Source organism: Uranotaenia lowii, chromosome 1, assembly GCF_029784155.1.
Source record: "Uranotaenia lowii strain MFRU-FL chromosome 1, ASM2978415v1, whole genome shotgun sequence".
Classification (NCBI taxonomy): domain Eukaryota; kingdom Metazoa; phylum Arthropoda; class Insecta; order Diptera; family Culicidae; genus Uranotaenia; species Uranotaenia lowii.
Genome location: NC_073691.1, coordinates 35772259 through 35797787, shown reverse-complemented (window position 1 = coordinate 35797787; position 25529 = coordinate 35772259). Strand labels below are relative to the sequence as shown.

The following is a 25529-nucleotide window of genomic DNA, read 5'->3' as shown; positions in this document are numbered from 1 at the left end:
TTGAGTAATTCCTGTATTTTGACCAAATTTGCCCGGATATTGGCCGGATTTTTAGTTAACATTTTTAAATCAAATGTCCGGATGAAATAGCCCGGATTTTGTCGGCCTGGGTGTGTGGTGAAAAAAATCTATCAATTTTAAACTAACTGATAGCATAGAAAAGTGGCTCCAGAGAGTTCCTAGACATGAATAGATAATCACTTATCATATTGTGGGCTTGTGATATAGCTCAGTTGGCAAGTCTGTTGTCTTCTGAGCCGATGTCCACGAGTTCGAGCCCAAGAGCAAACATCGAACACAGTTGTACCGGATAAGTTTTTCAATAACGATCCGCCATCTGTAACGTTGATAAAGTCGCGAATGCCATAAAGATGGTAAAACGACTATAATCAAAACAAAACAAAAACTTATCATATTGTATAATTAAAGAGTTAATTTCTATTGACGTCAGTTATTTTTAAGTTCTATTGATGTAGAATCAGTTTTCTAAGATTCAATGATTCACACACTAAGATTACAATTGTACCGCTCTATACCATGATCTTCTGCATTGCAGGAAAACAGCTCAAACTGACTCTTGAACTGTCAAAAACAACAGATTTTCCTTTGACACTGGGAGATAGCAAACCGACTCTGGTAGCTCTCAATTTCTCCCGGAATTCGAAGAAACTCTTCTTGAAAGGTCAGGCGCTCGAAAAATATATGGAAAACAAGCAAGAGATATTATAAACAATCTGACCAAAACAAATTTTAATTGGGAGATTTTTTTTTATTTTTCGTTCACAAAATGTTAAATGTCTAAAATTGGGAAGGGAAGAATGCCACAGTGTGGTAAATTCCCGTAAAAAAAAATTAAATGCCTAAAATAGGCTAAAGACCCCATGGTCTTAGAAATTTAAAAATTACCCCAAATCGACTCATTCTAATGGACAATGAAGCATACTAATATTTAGAGAAAATGAAAATTAAACGTAAAAAAACATTTGCATGTCTTTTTATTGAAAATAAGTACCCTAAATAGCATGGGAAATTCTGGAGTATATAGTCTCGAGCTGACAGGAAAATTCAGGAAATCCCTGACAATCAAAATGAAATCCCGTTTAAATATACAGGACTGTCTTAATTAGTTGATTTCCTGAAACAACTGCTATGCACCTATCTGAAAAATAGAATAACTCTCTGGGGCTACATTTCAATATATATATTTTAAATTTATGAACATGTTGCATAATCTCGCACCGAGAATGTAAAGTTCGGGTCATATAGACCCAAACCGTATAGGAAGGTGGAAACAAAGATACACTAAGATCAAGTTTTAGAATCATTTTTGTCTTAAAACGGATTTTCCAAAAAAAAAAGTTGCATCTAAGTTTTTGTGCAGGTATTTTGAATCATGTTATAGTTTTTTGATGAGAAAAAATTCTAGCAACTCATAGATCTCAACCTCAGCTTGCCAGATTTATTTTGAGCACGGATCTGGGCTGGACAAATCTAGGTTATTTCAACTAAAAACCTCGTAAATCCGGTCATTTGATTTAAAAATTGATGACCAAAACCTGGGCAATATCCGGAAACTGTGATCAAATTGGCTCAATAGAAGTTGAAAAACTCTCTGGAGCCACTTTTTAATACTTTTAAGGAGAAAAATATGTCAAGCCAAAAGGAAAACTTTTTTCACACATTTCAAATGAATTAAAATGAGGCTTCATGGGAGAAGTTTTGGCTTTCTGATAGATAAACATATGCTCAGCTGAGGGTTTGTTTCAGCAATTATACTCTCAAAATCAGAAAATTAATTATTGAATTTAAGCAAATTGATCCTCCTTTATAAAAAAAAAATGATCATACTGATCCAAAGCACCCAAGTAAAGGCTTAATGAATATCAAGAAAAAACAACATGAATGAAATTTTCTTTCGTCATAACTTATAAGCAGATTTTGAATCGTATTTTAGGCATTTACTTAACCGTTCTCGATTATTTTCATAAAACTTGCTCAAAAAATTTCGTTTTGGAAACTTAACATATAAATTCTACAACACAATCTGTTTTTTTTGTTTGATTTGGCAAATGAAGTGAATAAATCCAAGCAATGAAATTCGATAGATATCATTGAAATCCCGGCAACCAGGCCAGGCCGGACTTTATTCCAAATTTTGTATTTAATATCCGGACAAACATGGCTTGAACCTGACAATCTGTGCAAGCTTTTCTTTACCAGTTGTAATCAAATAATCTCTTAGAAATCCAGAGTTACTCTCTGGAGCCGCATTTCTTAACAAAGTGAACTGTGTTAAGATAAGACGCATCATCTTCCAGTTTAAAAAATGTTCTTGGAGTACGGAATATTAAACATTGAAAAGTGGCTCCATAGAGTGTCAAATATATAGAATATATAGGATATAGGATGGATAATCTTACTTTCGTGATCATCTCCGGCTATATAAGAGCAAATATATTTTTGGGATCAGTATCATCATTTTGTTTTATGATTGAGGATCAATTCGCTGAAATTCAATTATCTATCTTGTGATTTTGCGAATATTTTCGTTGAAAAGTACCCTCAGCTGTGCATATGTTTATCTATCAGAAAACCAAAACTTTTCTCTGGAGCCACCCTTTAGTAAATTTTCAATGTGTGAAAAACTTTTTCTTCCGGAATGAAAAAAAATTATACTTAAAAGCATTAAAAAGTGGCTCCAGATAGTCCTTCAACTTCTATTGAGTCATTTTGACTACAGACCCATCGAAACTATCAGAAAACTCAGAGTTTGTAATTTAAAATGTTCATTACTATCTATAGAAACATGTATTGCCGATTTTGTATATCTCCCTTTAAAATTACAAATAATAAGCGTCTTTCTAAATTTTCGGAATCGAATTCAAAGAGCCGAAAATAATTTCACTAAATCGTCAACAAATCGAATTAAGCAGAACGGGAAAAATTTCCAATGTCACTTCGCCGACAGCGTAATAAATCATCGTCACTCCCCGGGAAAACTGACCGGCTTTCATCACAACACGACGCGTCGCTTCCGTCAAAATAAGCTAGACCAACTTTTATCTGCATTTGCCAGCCCATTGCTTCGCTCATTTGTGAACCATGTACAATATTTTCACTCATCATCAGCTTATGCATGACGTGCAGCCAACCATCCAACTTATCGCATGACACACTTCACTAATCTGTTTATCCCGGAACAGATGTGCCACTTTACTACTAGCCGTTCGTTGTCGTGTGAATGAAGTGAATCCTGTTAGGACACATTCCCTTCTTTCCTCTTGTGATTTTTTATTCGTTTTGCAATTCTACTGGTTGTCATCCTGTTACCCCACCACATTTAATTCCATCATCCTTCTTACAGTTCTGAATGAAGTCACGTGTGCCAAAGCCGACGGGGTGGAAAATCCCACCCACACCAATTACCTACCGGTAAATCCGATCAAAACAACCGAGAGAGCGAAAAAAGAGAAATCCCCGTGAAAAAAAAACATCAATTTGTACTTACTTTATTTGTTCCCATATGTTCAGACCGAAGTTTTTCAGTACCAGCAGCTCCAGTGCATAATTCACGAATCCGTACTGGAAAATTGGCCACCGGAAGCCCGAGGTTCATTTGGAGAGGGAGAAAGACAGCAACAGCATCCGGCGGAAGGCAGGCAGGATCATCACCGTAGCGTGTCATCCCCAGATGAAGATTATTCGTAATGTGTTCCGTTTCCATCGCGGGTGAGGAATCAGGCGTCGTTGGGGGAGAAGTATGTGAGATTGTTTTTATTTTTATATTTTTATTTTTATTTTTGGTTCACATAAAACGCGCAATTTTGTTTGAGGGGCGACACAAATTCCGGCAACGTGCCACACATGAAAAGAAATGAGAAGAGAAGAATAAAATTATAAATCAACTTTAGGAGAGTACACTTTTTATTTTTTCACATTCATATAAGTAGATTTTTTTTAACATCTCGCAGTCACCGCATGAGCATGAGGAAAATAAATGTGTTCAGTCAGCATGATGTATGACCGAGACCACCATCCATTCTTCGTTTGCTGTATGCAAGTTTTATCAATTCGATCGAGTGGAATCAGCAACAGCAGCAGTCAAAGACGAGCGAGCAGGATTTTAAGTGAAATGCAAAACAAACACACTCACATTCGGATAAATAATCCAATTTTCGGGAGAAATGGAGCACTCAACGAGGAGGTATAAAAGTTTTATTTTCTGTTTCGGGTGAATTTTTCATTAATAAATTTACTAGCGGTTGAGCTCTGAATTTGAACAATTTGTATAGAAATTAAAACGTGAAAAACTTAAATTAAGCTATCAAATAAAAAATTGGCAATAGATAAGCCGAAACAAAAACTCAGAAAAACTAATAAAAGACCGTCAAGAATTCAAAATAAGACCAATTGAATCTTAATTAAAAAAATCTCAAATGGGACGCAAAAAATATAAAAGGAAAAAGATAGAAAAAAAAACAAATAAATCAGAAAAAAATACACTACCAGTCAGAAGAACATGAATAAACTAATCAAAGGAAAAATCGAATTGATGAAGTTGAGACATTATGAGTCAAAAATATGTCAAAGTTTTGGCAAAAATGAAAAAAATCTTCAAAAAGCAACAGGATATATGATAACAATTAGGCTGGAACAAATATCAATTTCTTCTGTTGTCACCCCCCCCCCCCCTTCGAAATTTCCAAAATCCCGAAGGGGGGGAATAAATAAAGTTTGAAGTATTTTAAGTAAATTTCACATAAAAATTCAAATATTCGAAAGATTACAAAACCAAAAACCAAATTTTGAAAGATAGAAGTTATAGTGATATAGTATACAATTTGGTTGCATACAAGCTTTCGTGCAATTTATTCAAATTTATTTGTTTTTCGCATTATTTTTTATGCCCCCCCCCCCCCCCCTCGCGATGTTCCAACTCCGAGTGACAAAAGAAGGATTTGAAATTTGTTCCGGCCTTACTAAATTCAGAATAATGGAGCAAATATTCTAATAAAGATTAAAAAAGAGAAAGAGACCATAAATAAGCTAAATAAACAATCGACTAGAGACAAAACTTGAGTAACGAACAATCGAAAAAGCGTTCAAAATTAATTCAAAGAATCAAAAATAGACACATAAACTTGAAGGAGTTTGACGGAAGCAAATTATAATTGAGAAAAATTGTTAAAAAAATACAAAGTTGAAACATAAATAAGACAATCTAAAACAAAATTAATCGTAAAAAAAAATACAAAAATTAAACAAAAATAGTAAAAATGTAAAGAGAATAGAAACAATTGCGAAAATCAGACTAATACAAAATTAAAATCATGATAAAACTGTGTCAAAAATGAAACAAAAAGAGCAAGTATTTAAAAAAAAATTTTCAGAAGAATGTGGAAAAACTGCAATATTCAAGGAAAATATCAAAAGTAAATTTTGAAATGAAAGGAATAAATAAAAACATCATGGAGGAATTTTTTAACGAAACCCAACCAATAAAGAAATGGGACAGCATTAAAAAAGATAAAAAAACGAAACTAAAACTTAACGAATTGTTACAAAAGTGAGACAATAATGATACACAAACGGGACCATGACCATAGGAACGGGGGGAGGAGAGTTTGGAGGTTCAACCCTCTATGAGGGTCCAAAAAAGCAAAGCGCCATGTTTTTAGCTAAACTTAAAATTTTAATTTCCTTATAAAATTTTGACGAACAACTAAAATGATACAAGAGTAACAACCTCGACGCCAAAACCCTCAAAACTCATCCCTAGTCCACAATTTTACAACTGTTTTTCTTGATAGCAATTGATTCCCAAGTAAAAAAAAAATAGTTTCTTTCTTCACTCATCTCAAACCTTCATAATGAAGGAAGTTATCATTGAAAATGCAAGCTAAAAAACATCAAATTTGAAGTTTTTTTGAAAAATTTATAGAGAAAATTTAAAAATTTTGCTCTTGTAATTTGTTCACAAATCTTAAAAATAAAAGTTGTTTTGGGCCCTCCAATTGATTTTTTTTGTCTGAATAGTGCGTTGAATAGAAGAGAGAGTCCTATCTTTAATGAGGCAAATTCTCAGTGATTCCGATTTTTTTCTTAACATTATTTAAAAAAAGACACCTCGAATAACACACACAAAGTTTTTCATACATTTATCATCAAGTTAAAGCGACCTTATAAGAATGAATATTGTTTTGTATATTTATAGATAAAACCAATAGAATAAATTCTTGAATTGACAAAAAGCTTCAGACACTACAACTGAATCTACAAAAAGTAAAAGGCAAAAAGTCGATCAAAGATTACGGTATGATGTACTTTATTTACATTTGAATGTACGAATCAAATAAGAGCGATCAAATCAAAAGTCAAATCAAATTTTTTTTTATATTTTATAATTCATTGTTGGTTGAGAGTCAATCAGCAATATAATTGAATAAAAAATGATTTATTGTTGGAAAACAAGCCCGTGTGAAGAACTCGTTCATGAGGGGGGGATTTTCGATAACCAAATTCAGTAAGCAATACAACACCACCAAAAATGCTCAATTGATATGGAAGTTTAGTCCCAAAATTAGCTTGCTTCTTAGTAAAAAAAAATCACCACATAAGTTTAAAAAAAAAGAATAAATAACAAAAATTTCAAATAAATTTATAAATTGAAGGTCAATCACCGCGATTATCGTTTGTTCATTTTATTCAACACCTGATTTTTTTTCTTATCTTTTACTGTCCACGTATGTGTTTTTAAATATTGGCCTTAAAAATTCATGAAGATTTACAAATAATTTCATATGAATTTTGGTGAATAAATTTATAGAAAGTACAGATAAAATGTATTCAATGATTCAAAGAAGTTAATTTTTGGCAATGTATCCTAAATTTTTCAAAACTGTTTTTTGAACTGTAGTTTTGAAAATTAAATTTCAGTAGCACATATCTCAAAACTTAAGAATTACAAAAAAATTCAAACCTACTTATATTCTTAATTATTCTTTAGTTCAATTGAGAATACAGATTCAAACAAAAAAAATGCTCATAAATAAAAAAAAAACATTGATAAAAGCTTCAAAAGAGTTAAATAGACTAAAGTTAATATTTCTGTTTAAGAAAAATTAAATACCAGGATTGGTCTAAATGTTAAATCAGGCCAAAATCAGATTTACTAACAAAAATTGAAAAAAAAATGCCAAAAATCATTGAGTAACATCAAAATAAAAAAATTGATTTAAGATGATATCTTTATGATTCTATTTTTTTATTCAAGTGATAATTCTTGATTATTTTTAATTTTTTTGCAGCTAAGAAAAAATAAAAAAAAAATAAAAATAATAGCACATTGCATGAGAGAGTGTTTCGTGATTGAATCAGAATTTTAATTTTTTTTATTATCAAATTCCACCGGTTATCAAAATAAAGGATTTCGTACACTTAATTTTGGAATTCATTAAAATTAATTTTCATATTTGAAATACCTTTATAATGTTCGTTCAATTCATCATTGAAAAATTATATTGAAAATGTGTGTGATTGAAATTTTTAATTGAAATTTAAGAAAGCAATTTGAAACAGGTAAGAAAAAAATCCAAATTTGGTGGTGAGCATAGAATGTAAAAATACATTAATTTAGAAAACATAACAGATCAAAACCAAGCTTTTAGTTACTACTTTGAATCATTTTCGCTTTTGTTTTATAGTTAAATCTTTATCACTATCGGTTCATAAAAAGATATAAAGATACAAGATATAAGATTCGAATACTTAGTTATTTGGCGTTGTGATTCAAAATGTCCCATTTTAATTTGCTACGATGCAATGTTATATTTGACGATAAAAAATATAAAAAAATAATTTAATTGAACGAAAACAATATTTGGAATTTGTCTGAAACAGCAAGTAGAGATGTAAATGAAAAATCGAATGAACAATTTAAAGATAGCAGCAATGGAATAATAAAAAAACAGAAATATACCGGAACTAGACAATAAAACAACAATAAGACATAAACAAATACTTAAATCGTTTGAAAAGCTTAGGAAAAAGAGACAGAACCAAATTAAATCCAAACAAAGACAAAAAAAATGTCAATCGTCAGATAACTTGAATTTTAAAGTGTAACAGGAAAAACCTTAATGAGATAACAATAAATGACAAAAATACTCTAAAATGAGACAAATTACTCTGGTTGTGAAATAAAACTCGCCATAAATGAGTTTCAGACTTTATTATAATGATTCAGTAATGGACAAAAAATATGGAGGGTCCCATCATGTCTAAGCAGGATTTTGATACTAATCGGCTTATTCCGGATGACGTTTAAATAACTGATTTCTGCTGGGTGTTGTTGCCATTACTTTAACTTAAAAATCTGTGTATCGTGAGCTAAAGTTATCATAATTTTCGATATAATGAGAAGCATTTTCCTGGAATAGCGTAAATAAATCGTGCACAAATGGTGTACTTACCCCAACATTTGCTGAATCAGTTGGTCCATAATTCGTTCCAGAAGTATAGAGAAGAAAACAGCTCACTGGACAAAAAAATTGTACTGAACCCGGGTCCGGTGGACAAAACTCTGGACCGGAAAGTCAAGTGTGCTAACGTCAGTTGGAAGCCTACCTCAGTTCGAGATGTGACCAAAAATGTGAAACCGTCTCTCAACACCGTAAATGTCATGATCGAACTTTGAAAGCTGACTACATAAAATTCGTAGGTTGGCCCAAAAAACTGAACTGTGAAAATTTCAGCTCAACCGGTCTTAGTTCTGGGGTGCCTCAAAGCGTTTCAAGAGTTTCAGTTTTTTTTATCCTCAAAAATCACAATTTTTTGGTCATAAATAGACTTTCTTAGACTTTCGGAAATCTGACTGAATTCCAGGAAGCCGATTTTTGGCCATAAATATATTTTCGAGATGATACCAGATCTCGACGTTGCATGCATTGCTAAGTCGTTTGGCATCATAATTCTAATTCTGATTTTCCTCATTTCTTTTCCCCCCTTTTGGTGACTTCTAAATCAAGCCCGATAGAGCTGAAACTTTGCATAGGTCAGTTTTTTAGACCAATCTACAAAATATGTATGATCGGTTTTCCAAATTTGACATGGCCCATCTGGCTGCCTCCCTAGTGTATAACAATAATAATACAACAGTTTTACCTCAAAAATTAATTGAAAACATAAAATCAAAACAAAAACTACAAAAACAAATAAATTTTCAAACAATACAGAACAAAAATGTACAAAAGTGCAATTTCCTCAAAATTTATCATTTTCAATTAACATTAATCATCATCAACAGGTTACTTCAAAGGATTGCTACATTTGCAGCAATAATCAAAGCTAATTTATCGGGGCAGTTTAATTTCCTGAACGTGGTAGCCAAAAAAAAAAATGGAAGACCCAGCATAAAAGTTTTATGCTCACATGAATAATAAATGATCATCCTTTCTCCACTTTTAATTCAACTCCGGGGTGATCAACACGAGAAGGGGATAAAAATACGGGACAACAACTCAAGCACCAACCTTCTTAATAATAAATAAATAAAACCTCAAATCGAGCACCGAGCACTGAGTCAGCCGGCCGTCCTTGGCCATTACGCGGCTCCCGAGATAAGATTAATTTAATTACCCCGGTGAAATGGTACAACAATTTTCCCACCCATCTTTCTTCCTCCACCCACTATATTTTGGGAACGCAGCTCAACAAAGAGAGATTCATTGAGAAAATGAGATAGCGGAGGGAGAACGAATCACCCATTTTGTTCCAAACAACAACACCCCAGCAAACAGCTATGCTTTTCTTTTCCCATTTATTGGTGGAAAAATTGCCATCCCCCTGTTCCCAAGATGAGAAAGTTTTCGTTTTCATCTTGCAAATGAAAAATTCAACCACGCCATGCCCAAATCCCAAAATTGTTGGCGTAGGCAAAGAAAATCGAAAACGGGGCAGCCTTACGACAGTTTTGAGAGAAATTAAGAACAGGGAGGTACAGTTTTGAAGAAAAAAATACGGAATTTTCACTTGCAGTAGTAACTCAGATGAAAATAAAACGCATTCAAAATTTGGGACATGCTTTTGAAGGTCCTCCGATGTGTCGTTAGCTTTCTATCCTTGGGGGTCATTTAAAGGCGAATGACGAAAAGTTGAGTGGCAGTTAAGGACATTTTTTGTCCAGCCACACTCAAACAAACATGTATAGGGGGTCACATTATGTCTAAAAACGATTTAAAAATTTGTAATATAAACACAATTCAGGAGTAAATCCAAATTTTATTTCTCTTTAATGTTCTCCATAGTTTTTTTTTCAATTCAATAGAAAAATTAGATTCCAGTTATTTGTAGGCCAGTGATCGAATTCAAATTTATGATCGAAAACTGTTTGTTTTCGATCAACTTCTGCTTCTTCTGCGCTTCGGCAACTTCTGCTTCTTATATGTCTTTCGATTCAATCTTGTATTGGCACGATGGACAGTTCTGTGAGGAGATTCCACTTTTTGGCCACATCCCGAACCGAGGTAGTACACTTACTGGCGTTAGCACGTATGACTTTCCGGTCCTAAGTTTTGTCCACCAGGCCCGGTTTTTGCCAAGATTTTTTTAGTTAACGAAGCTGCTTTTCTCTCCATAAATTTGCATCGCATTTTGAACCAAAACAATAACAAAGTATTCAAGTGATTTGCAGTAAAGTCAATTGTATGCTAAGTATGCAAAAATATTCAAATTTAAAAAATTGTCTTTATTAACATAGACAAAAAAAATGATAAGCCTGCTAGAATTGTCGAACCCAAGAAAATTGACACGATTTCCAAAATATTCAAATTAACAAAATAGATTGAATTGACAAAAATCCAAAACTTAAAACAAAATCATATCAAAAAAATCGATAGAATTTATAATTGACTGAATGAGCAAAATTTTGACAAAATTAACAAGTGAAGGAAAAAAGACTAAAATGACAGACTTGACAAAAAAAACCATTAGTAATATAAATGACAGATTCGACAGATAAAAAAATAATTAAAATTTCCCAATTAAAAAAAAAGAATTCGAAAAAATAAATCCAATGACAATTTTTTTTTCCATTTTTGATAAAAATGACAAAAATGACAAAAATGACAAAAATGACAAAAATGACAAAAATGACAAAAATGACAAAAATGACAAAAATGACAAAAATGACAAAAATGACAAAAATGACAAAAATGACAAAAATGACAAAAATGACAAAAATGACAAAAATGACAAAAATGACAAAAATGACAAAAATGACAAAAATGACAAAAATGACAAAAATGACAAAAATGACAAAAATGACAAAAATGACAAAAATGACAAAAATGACAAAAATGACAAAAATGACAAAAATGACAAAAATGACAAAAATGACAAAAATGACAAAAATGACAAAAATGAAAAAAATGACAAAAATGACAAAAATGACAAAAATGACAAAAATGACAAAAATGACAAAAATGACAAAAATGACAAAAATGACAAAAATGACAAAAATGACAAAAATGACGAAAATGACAAAAATGACAAAATTGACAAAAATGACAAAAATGACAAAAATGACAAAAATGACAAAAATGACAAAAATGACAAAAATGACGAAAATGACAAAAATGACAAAATTGACAAAAATGACAAAAATGACAAAAATGACAAAAATGACAAAAATGACAAAAATGACAAAAATGACAAAAATGACAAAAATGACAAAAATGACAAAAATGACAAAAATGACAAAAATTACAAAAATGACAAAAATGACAAACATGACAAAAATGACAAAAATGACAAAAATGACAAAAATGACAAAAATGACAAAAATAACAAAAATGTCAAAAATGACAAAAATGACAAAAAAATGACAAAAAAATGACAAAAATGACAAAAATGGCCAAACTGACAAAAATGACAAAAATGACAAAAATGACAAAAATGACAAAAATGACAAAAATGACAAAAATGACAAAAATGACAAAAATGACAAAAATGACAAAAATGACAAAAATGACAAAAATGACAAAAATGACAAAAATGACAAAAATGACAAAAATGACAAAAATGACAAAAATGACAAAAATGACAAAAATGACAAAAATGACAAAAATGACAAAAATGACAAAAATGACAAAATTGACAAAAATGACAAAAATGACAAAAATGACAAAAATGACAAAAATGACAAAAATATCAAAAATTACAAAAATGACGAAAATGACAAAAATGACAAAAATTTTAAAGAATACCAAAAATTAAAAAATGACAAAATTGAAAATTTTGTCAATTTTGTCAATTTTGTCAATTTTGTCAATTTTGTCAATTTTGTCAATTTCGTCAATCATGTCAATTTTGTCAATTTTGTCAATTTTGTCAATTTTGTCAATTTTGTCAATTTTGTCAATTTTGTCAATTTTGTCAATTTTGTCAATTTTGTCAATTTTGTCAATTTTGTCAGTTTTGTCAATTTTGTCAATTTTGTCAATTTTGTCAATTTTGTCAATTTTGTCAATTTTGTCAATTTTGTCAATTTTGAGAATTTTGTGAATTTTGTGAACTTTGTCTATTTTGGCAGTTTTGTCAATTTTGTCAATTTTGTCAGTTTTGTCAGTTTTGTCAATTTTGTCAATTTTGTCAATTTTGTCAATTTTGTCAATTTTGTCAATTTTGTCAATTTTGTGAATTTTGTGAATTTTGTGAATTTTGTGAATTTTGTGAACTTTGTCAATTTTGTCAATTTTGTCAATTTTGTCAATTTCTTCAATTATGTAAATTTTGTCAATTTTGTCAATTTTGTCAATTTTGTCAATTTTGTCAATTTTGTCAATTTTGTCAATTTTGTCAATTTTGTCAATTTTGTCAATTTTGTCAATTTTGTCAATTTTGTCAATTTTGTCAATTTTGTCAATTTTGTCAATTTTGTCAATTTTGTCAATTTTGTCAATTTTGTCAATTTTATCAATTTTGTCAATTCTGTCAATTTTGTCAATTTTGTCAATTTTGTCAATTTTGTCAATTTTGTCAATTTTGTCAATTTTGTCAATTTTGTCAATTTTGTCAATTTTGTCAATTTTGTCAATTTTGTCAATTTTGTCAATTTTGTCAATTTTGTCAATTTTGTCAATTTTGTCAATTTTGTCAATTTTGTCAATTTTGTCAATTTTGTCAATTTTGTCAATTTTGTCAATTTTGTCAATTTTGTCAATTTTGGCAATTTTGTCAATTTTGTCAATTTTGTCAATTTTGTCAATTTTGTCAATTTGGTCAATTTTGTCAATTTTGTCAATTTAGTCAATTTTGTCAATTTTGTCAATTTTGTCAATTTAGTCAATTTTGTCAATTTTGTCAATTTTGTCAATTTTGTCAATTTTGAGAATTTTGTGAATTTTGTGAACTTTGTCTATTTTGGCAGTTTTGTCAATTTTGTCAATTTTGTCAGTTTTGTCAGTTTTGTCAATTTTGTCAATTTTGTCAATTTTGTCAATTTTGTCAATTTTGTCAATTTTGTCAATTTTGTCAATTTTGTGAATTTTGTGAATTTTGTGAATTTTGTGAACTTTGTCTATTTTGGCAGTTTTGTCAATTTTGTCAATTTTGTCAATTTTGTCAGTTTTGTCAGTTTTGTCAATTTTGTCAATTTTGTCAATTTTGTCAATTTTGTCAATTTTGTCAATTTTGTGAATTTTGTGAATTTTGTGAATTTTGTGAATTTTGTGAATTTTGTGAATTTTGTCAATTTTGTCAATTTTGTCAATTTTGTCAATTTTGTCAATTTTGTCAATTTTGTCAATTTTGTCAATTTTGTCAATTTTGTCAATTTTGTCAATTTCGTCAATTATGTAAATTTTGTCAATTTTGTCAATTTTGTCAATTTTGTCAATTCTGTCAATTTTGTCAATTTTGTCAATTTTGTCAATTTTGTCAATTTTGTCAATTTTGTCAATTTTGTCAATTTCGTCAATTATGTAAATTTTGTCAATTTTGTCAATATTGTCAATTTTGTAAATTTTTTCAATTTTGTCAATTTTGTCAATTTTGTCAATTTTGTCAATTTTGTCAATTTTGTCAATTTTGTCAATTTTGTCAATTTTGTCAATTTTGTCAATTTTGTCAATTTTGTCAATTTTGTCAATTTTGTCAATTTTGTCAATTTTGTCAATTTTGTCAATTTTGTCAATTTTGTCAATTTTGTCAATTTTGTCAATTTTGTCAATTTTGTCAATTTTGTCAATTTTGTCAATTTTGTCAATTTTGTCAATTTTGTCAATTTTGTCAATTTTGTCAATTTTGTCAATTTTGTCAATTTTGTCAATTTTGTCAATTTTGCCAATTTTGTCAATTTTGTCAATTTTGTCTATTTTGTCAATTTTGTCAATTTTGTCAGTTTTGTCAATTTTGTCAATTTTGTCAATTTTGTCAATTTTGTCAATTTTGTCAATTTTGTCAATTTTGTCAATTTTGTCAATTTTGTCAATTTTGTCAATTTTGTCAATTTTGTCAATTTTGTCAATTTTGTCAATTTTGTCAATTTTGTCAATTTTGTCAATTTTGTCAATTTTGTCAATTTTGTCAATTTTGTCAATTTTGTCAATTTTGTCAATTTTGTCAATTTTGTCAATTTTGTCAATTTTGTCAATTTTGTCAATTTTGTCAATTTTGTCAATTTTGTCAATTTTGTCAATTTTGTCAATTTTGTCAATTTTGTCAATTTTGTCAATTTTGTCAATTTTGTCAATTTTGTCAATTTTGTCAATTTTGTCAATTTTGTCAATTTTGTCAATTTTGTCAATTTTGTCAATTTTGTCAATTTTGTCAATTTTGTCAATTTTGTCAATTTTGTCAATTTTGTCAATTTTGTCAATTTTGTCAATTTTGTCAATTTTGTCAATTTTGTCAATTTTGTCAATTTTGTCAATTTTGTCAATTTTGTCAATTTTGTCAATTTTGTCAATTTTGTCAATTTTGTCAATTTTGTCAATTTTGTCAATTTTGTCAATTTTGTCAATTTTGTCAATTTTGTCAATTTTGTCAATTTTGTCAATTTTGTCAATTTTGTCAATTTTGTCAATTTTGTCAATTTTGTCAATTTTGTCAATTTTGTCAATTTTGTCAATTTTGTCATTGTTGTCAATTTTGTCAATTTTGTCAATTTTGTCAATTTTGTCAATTTTGTCAATTTTGTCAATTTTGGCAATTTTGTCAATTTTGTCAATTTTGTCAATTTTGTCAATTTTGTCAATTTGGTCAATTTTGTCAATTTTGTCAATTTAGTCAATTTTGTCAATTTTGTCAATTTTGTCAATTTTGTCAATTTTGTCAATTTTGACAATTTTGACAATTTTGTCAATTTTGTCAATTTTGTCAATTTTGTCAATTTTGTCAATTTGGTCAATTTTGTCAATTTTGTCAATTATGTCAATTTTGTCAATTTTGTCAATTTTGTCAATTTTGTCAATTTTGTCAATTTTGTCAATTTTGTCAATTTTGTCAATTTTGTCAATTTTGTCAAATTTATAAATTTTGTCAATTTTGTCAATTTTGTCAATTTTGTCATTTTTTTTTTTAATTCTGTAGTGCTGTCAACTTTGTTCATTCCGTCAATTTTTCAATTTTGTCAATTTTGTCAATTTTGTTAATTTTGTCAATTTTGTCAATTTTGTCAATTTTGTCAATGTTGTCAATTTTGTCAATTTTGTCAATTTTGTCAATTTTGTCAATTTTGTCAATTTTGTCAATTTTGTCAATTTTGTCAATTTTGTCAATTTTGTCAATTTTGTCAATTTTGCAAATTTTGTCAATTTTGTCAATTTTGTCAATTTTGTCAATTTTGTCAATTTTGTCAATTTTGTCAATTTTGTCAATTTTGTCAATTTTGTCAATTTTGTCAATTTTGCCAATTTTGTCAAATTTATAAATTTTTTCAAATTTGTTAATTTTGTCAATTTTGTCAATTTTGTCTATTTTGTCAATTTTGTCAATGTTGTCAATTTTGTCAATTTTGTCAATTTTGTCAATTTTGTCAATTTTGTCAATTTTGTCAATTTCGTCAATTTTGTCAATTTTGTCAATTTTGTCAATTTTGTCAATTTTGTCAATTTTGTCAATGTTGTCAATTTTGTCAATTTTGTCAATTTTTTCAATTTTGTCAATTTTGTCAATTTTGTCAATGTTGTCAATTTTGTCAATTTTGCCAATTTTGTCAATTTTGTCAATTTTGTCAATTTTGTCAATTTTGTCAATTTTGTCAATTTTGTCAATTTTGTCAATTTTGTCAATTTTGTCAATTATGTCAATTTTGTCAATTTTGTCAATTTTGTCAATTTTGTCAATTTTGTCAATTTTGTCTATTTTGTCAATTTTGTCAATTTTGCCAATTTTGTCAAATTTATAAATTTTTTCAAATTTGTTAATTTTGTCAATGTTGTCAATTTTGTCAATGTTGTCAATTTTGTCGATTTTGTCAATTTTGTCAATTTTGTCAATTTTGTCAATTTTGTCAATTTCGTCAATTTTGTCAATTTTGTCAATTTTGTCAATTTTGTCAATTTTGTCAATTTTGTCAATTTTGTCAATTTTGTCAATGTTGTCAATTTTGTCAATTTTGTCAATTTTTTCAATTTTGTCAATTTTGTCAATTTTGTCAATGTTGTCAATTTTGTCAATTTTGCCAATTTTGTCAATTTTGTGAATTTTGTCAATTTTGTCAATTTTGTCAATTTTGTCAATTTTGTCAATTTTGTCAATTTTGTCAATTTTGTCAATTTTGTCAATTTTGTCAATTTTGTCAATTTTGTCAATTTTGTCAATTTTGTCAATTTTGTCAATTTTGTTAATATTTGATAACTTTTTCACAAGTTTGTAAATGATTTAAAAACCTAAGTTTTGCGCGGATGCTTGGGATTAAAACAAAACCAATAGTTTGCTGGTTCGGTAAAGTTAAGCTCGATTATCACTATTTGGTCCAAAATAAAACTTTTCAATTGTGACCTTAATTTCAAATTCCATCAAGCAACAGTGGGTGGATCAATATTTAAATTTCAAAATTATGTACGTGGTTGGTTATTGAGAATTTTACGAATTACTGGAGGTAAGGTTTTTTTTACTTCGCTTAATTGACGGATATTATTCCAAATTTTTCATGAGAGCTTCCAATGTTAAAAAAGTAGGTATTATTTTAGTAGATCATGGAGACTCAGAATCATTTCATTTTTTTTTTAATTTTATTATTAAAGAGTATCAGTTTATCATTTTGACAAATCGAAAGTTTTTCAAAATTATGTTTCAATTTTAGGCATTTTTCGTCCTTTTTCACAAATTGGACTGTTTTCAAATGTAAAAATATTCAAAAGCCATTTTTTTAAATTCCCAATTTTAAACTGACAAAATTTAATTTTTTTAAATTAAAATATTTTATTGTTATTTTGACTCCCTACTTCCAGTACCTCAACGTGTTTCATCTCAATTAATTTGCTCATCTCCATCCCTTGGAGTCGAGCAGCCGGAAGCGCGTGTTTGGAGCGAAGGTAATTCCTATGTTTTCCCCAAAGAAATAAACATTGCCAAATGAACATTTTCCCATTTACATTTTTTTCCATGCTCAAAGCACTTCTGCATTTGTATGAAGGGTTTTCTGTTTTTTTTTTGGGTAGCATCCCCTTTTTGTTTGTGCGTTTTGTGACATCTACGGTGTCGATAATATTGTTGCTTACCATTTTGAGTCCGTTGAAGAGAAACCTGCGATGGGGGAATTTGCGGTGTGCGCTGGTGGTGATTATTTTAATCTTAACGAGATTCCGTAGATCGAATTACACCGAGCCAGCCCTTTTGTGCTCCTTGCTTTGGGGCTGAAATTTGTTGTTGTTGTTGAAGGGGGTGGCCGGAGGTCGTTAATGACCACCAACAACCGGTGCCAGCGATGGCCGTTTCCGGTGTCTGGGTGTAGCTGCTTTTCCGGAATCCCAAAAACGGTTCGCCTTTCTTCCACTTCCTGTTTGGCAGAAGTTGCCAGTCAGCAACAGCACAGATAAACACTAATGCAAACACAATTAAGCTTACACAAGCATATACAACACTCATACAGCCTCGAGCGAGAGCACACCTTTTCTCTGCCGGCTCAACGGAATCTCGATTTTCACAGTTTAATTATCACTTCCGGTTTCGAGGCCTTCTCGCTTCATTCATCTATTCACTGGCATCCAAGGGAGAAATTTCCAACCTGCAAAATCGTACAAAAAAAAAATCGGGAACGTTATCGATTTTCGTTTCCTGTTCCTTTCTTCCTGGATTTGTATTACACATTTTTGCCACAATTCACTTCTACCAACCCCGGTTCAGAAATGTAAATTCTTCTTTCCCGATCCTTCCTTCCTCAAAAATCCACCTTTTGGATTACGATTCTCCCCCGTTTAGCAGTAGCTTCGCTTCCGTAAAAGTTCAAATTAATAAAAATAACTTCTCGTAACATTTACAACTCTTGGCCAATAGTTCGGGGTGACTGTTCTAGTTTTTTACGATCCAAACGACACGGACGGATGGATCGAAAGTTATTACCTACTAAGAACTGACTGACTGAATGGCTGACTGACTGAATGTGGGGTTCTGTTCTGCATGAGGTGGGGGTGGTTCTTCGAAGAACGACGTGGCAAATGCAACAAGCGGCAACTTATCACACTCACTTCTACTCGGAGGGCTTCCTCCACCTGTCAGCTTTCCCTTGCTCCCTTTTGACTATTATGCCAAGTTTTCCTTTTTATGGAACCATTTCGAGCGCACTTGAAGTACGCAATTACCTACCCAAGATAGGGTCCCAAGATGGTTAGAGGTTTGTGAGTGAGACATCTCGCTTTATGGGGCGTAGAAATATGTTTCTGTTTCATCTTTCTTTCTCATTTTCTTACTCAATTTAAATGTTAACGGTTGAGACTTTTGCAATAAGCCATCTTACATCTTTATTCTGTTGCATCTTTACTCTTTTTTTTTTAATAAAATTTACCACCTTCATTAAATATATATTAACAAAGAATCTTCAAAAACGCGAACTAGGAAAGCTAAGGGCATGATGGCCACCTATAGAAGGGCACTATTTTAACCATAACAAACAGCTATAATTTGTGGGTTACTTCACTATTTCGTGTTCAGGACAATATATTTTGGGGGTTTCATGCTATTTTCATTCATTTACAGTATTTTTAAGTTCAGTTGAAGCCGCCAACTTGGATTTCAAGTAAGCGTCAGAATGCAATAATAAACTTCTTATAGCTTATCCCAATTGACAAATACCCATATTTTGGAGGTTTCATGCGATATTCAATGATTTAGAGAATTTTTAAGAAGGAGTCAAATAGCAAAATACGACTTATACTCGTTTAGCCTTTCCACCCATTACCAATTTGGGTTTCATGTCATTTTAAGTCATTTACTACATTTTAAAGTTCAGCGGAAGCCGCCATCTTGGATTTCAAGATGGCGTCAGATAGCGAGATTCAACTTCTACCGGTTGATCTCTTTCAACTTATACCCTTACAATATGGGTTTTATGCGATTTCAGTCATTTACAGTATTTTCAAGTTGAGTGGTAGCCACCATCTTGGATTTAAGATGGCGACGGGCAACGAAATTTGACTTCTACTCGTTTATCACTTTTACCACAGAGAACCAGAGCACGGGCCCCGAACAAATATGTGTCGAATCCGTGTGTAAGAATTTGAATCGTCGGCCATTTTAAAACCGTTAAAATTGGTCTAAAAACAGCACCATCTAGTGGCTCTTAGCTAAGTGACTCAGCTGTTGTCGATTTTTTTGCCAACAGTTGAGAACACTCAGAACATAAATAACCCAAAATTTACTTCCAGGTCGCACCAAAACAGAGTTCAGTTAGTTTTCTTTTCTTTGGGGTGTAGAAAAAGCAACATAATGAAATTTGCAGCAGGAACTATATGCTCTTTAAACGAAATCTTTTTCTTTTGGCAATGATGCTTCATTTGGTACTCGTTTTGTATTGAGCTACTGATTTTGTGTGAGAAAAAAAGCAAACATTATTTAGTTGTTTGAAGAGAAAGTTCATATAAGATTTAAATTATGTGTCTATTTTAATATGAATTATAATTTCAAAAATAGTTCAGTCAACATTTGCCGCAGGATTTCTGTATGATGTGTTAATTTATGATGCCCTTCTAATGGATAAACTCCCCTTTTTGTTTAGGATCTGATTTTTTTTAATAAAATTTCACTCATAACGAAGCATTTCAAATCTAATTAATCGAAAGTATCACCACCCATCCAGGGGCGGTCCTAGAGATGGCTCTTGGGGGGGGTGATTTTCCAAATTTTCAAAAATCAGTCAATAACGTAAATATATTGCGAAAAAAACGTTCATTTGGAGAGTGCGAGTGCGTGAAAGGGGGGGGGGGGGGGGAGGGAGTTTGTATGCAGTTTCAAATGAGACTTTAATATTTGCTGCACACCAGACCTGTGCGATGGACATGTCCATGGGTGAGGGGTTTCGAATTAAAAATTTGTTAGAAATTATATCAATACCAAAAAAAGGACAATAAATAGGCAAATTGATTTCTTAAACCATATTCAAACCCATAATCATTACACAAACTCGAAAAAAAAGATGCTGATACGAATCAAAATAAATCAGAATCAAAATTTTAAATCAATTTTATTTCCGGTTAGTCATTAACAAATCATTCGAAATGTTGATTCTTATTCTAAACAAAAAAAAAAAATCAAGCAAGTATATTCAAAATATCAGAAACGGAATGCGAATTGAAAATTGAAATAAAGCCAGAATTTGAAGCTTCGGACATAACAATCCGTGTACAGAAGAAGAATAGATCAAATATAACACCAAATTTGATAAGAATTTAAACTCGAATTCTTACAAAAAATCCGATCAGATCAGAATCATTGACAATAATGTTTATTATCATCCATATTAATTTACATTTCTTTTCTTCAATTTCAATTGTAGTTTTGGTTAAAAAATTCCTCTAAAATGTCATGCATCTGAAATACTATTCAATCACAATTTGAAATGTGAATTATCGATGAGGAAAATATAACAATTTTGAACTTCAGAGATTTTATTCGAAATTAGCAGATGATTAATTTAAAAATGAAAATAATTAATTCTATCAAGTTATCAAGTTATTAAGTTATCAAAGATAAAATCCTTGATTAATATTCATATTCTACCAGTAATCATTATAAAAAGCAATAAAAGTTATTTTAAGATTGTGTTCGCAGTTATAACTTTATGTATTTAAAATACATCATCATCATTCAATTCATCATCACTGACAAAGTACAATTTGGGAAAATATAAGAGTTCTTGAATGATCAAACACGAAACTGATCCCTTTTATTCATTTATTTATTAATTTGTTTCTTTTTTTATACATGAAGAATGAATTGATGACATGTGATTAAAATGCTTCTTATAAAATTCATACATTTCTGATATTCTGATTCCATACATTTCTAACTTTCTATATGACAAGAATTTGCATGATGTTGAAATGTTCTTAGTTATGTTCTTTTAATTTTCATCGATAAAGTCGATAAATAAAATTAACAAACAAAATAACGGTGATTAACTCTTCATAAATTTAAATTTAATATGCAGATGAAAAAGATTAGTTTTTAACAATTGAAAATGATTTTTTATAATAAAAACGTCTTACCAAAATAATGCAAGAGATAGCATTTTGGTGTCTTTGTTTTAATGATTGATTTAGTAGATTTTGATGCGCTGAACTCGTATCTTCAACTAGATTTTGTATATCAGCTCTCGTTTTGGTGATATGGAGTTTATATGAAGTTTTGAAAACAATCAGTTTTGAGTGAAATCAATCATTGATAACTGATGAACTTATAAGTTAACATGAAAAAAAACTGATTCTGAACATGTTTATTATACTTTACTCAATTAAGGAATACTACTTCCATGATGATGAATGATCTAAAAAAATTTACATTGTTGAATAATTCTGAAAGACAAGAATTTCTTACATTACTAAAGAAAGTTTAAAAAAACAAAGATTTTATTTCATTTAAAAATTTTGCTGAAGTCTGAAAAACGATTTGGTTTCTGCTTTGAGAAATATCTTAAATTCTATGTAGTCAATACTTCTTTAAACATTAGTTAAAAGTCAATTATTTTACAAAATTGGGAACAGTAAATAAACAGAAAACTTTAATAAAAAAAATTTCACAGAAGTCAAAGTTACTTGCGTTTTTGCGGAAAGAAATGTGATATGAACAGTAATTTCGAATTTTAATTGTAATGTTTAAAAGTTTTGTCAGAAAGTGCAGAATTTTCTTGAATAATTTTTTAACCATTCGAAAATAATTAAGGGCATCAGCATAAATAAAAATTAACTTTTAAATTATGTTTTTTTTGTAGAGAAATGAATCCAACTTAGATGAAATTTCAGGAACTAGATAAGAGAAAATCGATGTTGAAAAACATGCGAAAAAAATTCGCCTTGTCTCCCGGTGAGACTTGAACCCACATCTTGCGCCTCTCCGGGGCCCATGTATTAACATTCTACTACAGGAGACCAACCTGGCGTATGAATATTATACTGGTTGAGTGTCGATGTCTATCGGAATGAAGGGAATAGTTCTCCCATGTGATCATAATCATTTTTCTTGGTCTATTTCTATTCCCATCATTTCATCTTACGGTAGTTGGAATCAAGTTTGGACATTTTTGAGCACGGCAAGATTTGCATTGCCTTCTCATTGGTCTCCTGTAGTAGAATGTTAATACATGGGCCCCGGAGAGGCGCAAGATGTGGGTTCAAGTCTCACCGGGAGACAAGGCGAATTTTTTTTCGCATGTTTTTCAACATCGATTTTCTCTTATCTAGTTCCTGAAATTTCATCTAAGTTGGATTCATTTCTCTACAAAAAAGTTTCGCTGACTGAATGTTTTGAGTCAAGACCCATCTCTGGGTCGCAGTTTAAAAACTTTTAAATTATTTTCATCTAAAAAAGTGTTAATCCTGTGGCCATGTGAATTTATAAAAACCCTTTTGAATGTGGAGTTGAACATTGAGATAAAAAATACAGGCTGAAATTGGGTTCTTGAAAAAATGTTTCATATCAGCATTAAATTTGTAATGAATCAAACAATTTTTTTATCTTAGTGATTTATCATCAAAGTAATGGATGAATTTGGTTAGATATAGGTACTTCTTAAAAAAAACACAATATTTCACGAACAGGATGCACAATGTTTCTCCTCTTCCCTTCCAATTTCATTTAAATTAATTAGAGGTTTATATTTAAAAAAAATTGAAAATTTAACAAACTTTCTCTACATATTTATTTTGATATCTTTTCAAACAGCTTATATGTACATCCTTTTATAAAACAATCTGCGAATCTTTAATATTCACTGCGAACAATTGTTGACAAAAAGATAATTTTCGTCATTTATATATTGAGCAGCTTAAAAATTATCAATTTAATCAATTTAATCAACTCTCTAAAGAATCTTCCGATATAAATGTATTTTACAAATGAAAAAATAAACACATGTGAAAAAAACAATTTATTTGAGAATGTGTTAACAATTGCTATGAATTTAAAACTGAATGTTATATTATTTTTCTAAAGTATATTGCTGAATCGTGATTCGAAAAGCTAATTAATATAAACTCTTGTTCCGATTCTTCAATTTCAAAATATAAATTTAATTCAAAAACAAAATCATTAAAATCAAATTCTTAGGTATGCAACTTTATTTTTATTTGTTTTATTTCAAGCTCTCAAAGATTTTAAAATTTATTGGAACTGAATCGAAAGATATAGTTACAAATTTGAAACAAATGATTTAGTAAAAAAGTGAAAAAATTGTTTTTTTTTGCTTCATGCATTCAATATTTTCAAAAATAATGTATAACTTAAAATGAAAAAGATTAATAAAGGATTCATTTCTTATAGCTTATAATATTTTTCAATGAAAAGTCCTTGATCCCGAAAAAATAGGGGAGTTATGACGGGATATTATTGTCACTGGTATCACTCATCTTAATACATATGGAAGTTTTTGGAGCCTTTTTTTTAATCTGTTCTTGGAGGTATATTCCTGACCTCAATTTTTATCATGTTTTGTTCATCACCTCACCATCACCAATTTCAAATTAAACACTGTAAGTGCCTTAACAAAAGTAATTTGGTGAAAATTGTTTTAGTTTGGCGGACCGATTTTTTTCCAATTTTAAGAATTTAAGAAATTAATAAATTCTTTTATTTAATAATCACTAGGAAATGTTCGAACTTTTCATAGAAATTCCAGCGTTTGTGAGTATTTGTAACGGTTTTTTGCCGCTTGGGGGGGGGGGGTGATCACCCCGATCACCCCCCCCCCCCCCCCATAGGACCGCGCATGCACCCATCTTCGTTCGAACATTGCGAAATTTTAGCATGTATACATCGCGTCATTTCAGCCAGCATAGGACTTCAGTACCAACTTCTGAAAATATTCGAAAATTGGAATAGCTTCTTAATATCGAATTTGGCCAGAGCAAAGCTATTGCATGGAGGTTACCCGGACACCTAAGAATCCTAAGAATTTAAGGGAATAGCAATAGACATTTAAAAGCAACTTGATATCAAAATTTTATAAATTCTTCAAATATTTCCCCCTTCTATTATAATAATTACAGACATCCGAAAACACCATGCGCCAATTTTTCACCAATCCTACCGAGATAACAATTTTGTGAAAGAAAAAAGAATACTGAACGAATTTTCAAATTTGTGTTCATCATCTAAATTTATTCTAAATCATAAAAAGAAAATCAATTTAGTCTTGATGTAGTGAATTTCATGTCGACAAAAACACACACAGGCCAAAAACTGAAAAACCATACAATTATTTTAATACCCGATTGAGTGACTGAAAATAAATTTGGCTTTGAGCGCATATTTCATTCGTTGAAGGTTTTATCGTCTGAGCGTGTAGAAAAAATGGAAAAAAATAAAAGAACCGGTAACGACATCTGGTGGCTCTTAGCTAAGTTGCAAAAATGGCGTCGTTTATTTTGAAATCACTGTTGGTATTTTTACACACGGTTGGGGCTCCAGCCCGAACTCTGGTTCTCTGTGCTTTTACCTAATAACCATATTGTGAAGGTTTCACGATATATTCAGTAATTTACAGCTTTGAAAATAAAAGCGGAAGCCGCCATCTTGAGATTATAATGGCGTCAAGCAACAATCTTTTTTCCTACTATTTGGGCCCTTTCACTCGATAATGAAATTGTAAAGATATTCTTACCACTTTCGGTGATTTCAAGTTTTCAAAGATTTTTATGATTTTTTTAAATTTTAACTTAAAACCAACACGCATAACTTATCAAAAATGTGTAAAAATGGGAGTTCCAATTCAAATATGTGCTATTAAACCTGAGCGTGTCCTGTTTTGACATCTTGATCGAGAACTGTCACTAAGTTTTATGGTGGTTTAATAATCATGCACTGAGTGCTATTATAGA

The 25529-nt window shown here is 30.3% G+C and overlaps 1 long non-coding RNA gene across 1 annotated transcript in view; it reads right to left on the bottom strand.

The window, feature by feature from the left end:
* Positions 1 to 3508: 3508 nt before the first annotated feature.
* LOC129738956 (uncharacterized) overlaps positions 3509 to 25529 on the bottom strand; it is a 61580-nt gene continuing 39559 nt past the window's right edge. The window contains exons 2-3 of the long non-coding RNA XR_008735701.1: positions 17724 to 18229; positions 3509 to 3582 (exon numbers count right to left, since the gene is read on the bottom strand). This is a non-coding gene — a long non-coding RNA (uncharacterized LOC129738956). The remainder of the gene's footprint in view (positions 3583 to 17723; positions 18230 to 25529) is intronic.